The sequence below is a fragment of the Thamnophis elegans genome, chromosome 1 (genome assembly GCF_009769535.1).
Source record: "Thamnophis elegans isolate rThaEle1 chromosome 1, rThaEle1.pri, whole genome shotgun sequence".
In the NCBI taxonomy this organism is placed as follows: Eukaryota; Metazoa; Chordata; class Lepidosauria; order Squamata; family Colubridae; genus Thamnophis; species Thamnophis elegans.
Genome location: NC_045541.1, coordinates 162,993,115 through 162,993,965, shown reverse-complemented (window position 1 = coordinate 162,993,965; position 851 = coordinate 162,993,115). Strand labels below are relative to the sequence as shown.

Below are 851 nucleotides of genomic sequence, written 5' to 3'. Positions count from 1 at the left end.
GTTCGGCAGTTCAAATCTCACCAGGATCAAGGTTGACTCAGACTTCTATCCTTCCAAGGTGGGTTAAATGAGGTCCCAGATTGTTGGGGGCAATAGGCTGACTCTGTAAACCGCTTAGAGAGAGCTGTAAAAGCACTATGTAGCGGTATATAAGTCTAAGTGCTAGTGCTAGTGCTAGTGCTAGGAAGATCTGTTTGCATGCTAAGAGTATTTGATTGATCACTTCTTGGCCTTTGGCTAAGATCAAGTGTAGTGTGTGTGTGTATTTGATTGATCATTGTGGAAACAGAATTATTATCTTCATCGTCCTTTCATCCAAGAAGGCTCTCTACATGCTCATAAAGGTTCTTGTAAATAGTATGAGTCTTTCTCAATCTTAGGTTGGTTACTAGAAGCTTGGGAATGTGAGGATTCTGCCCAATATCTTAGCTGTTTTTAGCACAGCACTGTCCTGGACAGAGAACACTATTCATCTGAAAGACTGTTTGCTAAGCCTTACTGACTGTGAATGACAGGAATTCACAGTCCTGTAAATAAAAGAGGTTTTTTTGGGACTACGACTTTGCTTTTGCTTACTAAGGAAGCCTGGGTCAGAACACCATGTGACTCCTTTGGCTATACTGGCAGGGCATCTGATGACTGGCATGGTATATGGATGGATGGTGAAGATATTGTTCTTCCCATTGAGCTGGCTCTTGAAGACCTGTCTTATTTTTTGATGATTCTTGGATGTCTTCCTTATGTCCTTATCATCAATCCCATGAGACTGTTTGGATATTAAGATACTTGTAGCTGGTCAGTATGCCTGCTTCGTGACCCTCTAGTAAATATATATTTCCCAGTTGCACAAC

At 41.5% G+C, this 851-nt stretch overlaps 1 pseudogene; it reads left to right on the top strand.

The window, feature by feature from the left end:
- Positions 1-218: 218 nt before the first annotated feature.
- LOC116523752 lies at positions 219-399 on the top strand (annotated as a pseudogene).
- The last annotated feature ends 452 nt before the right edge of the window (positions 400-851 follow it).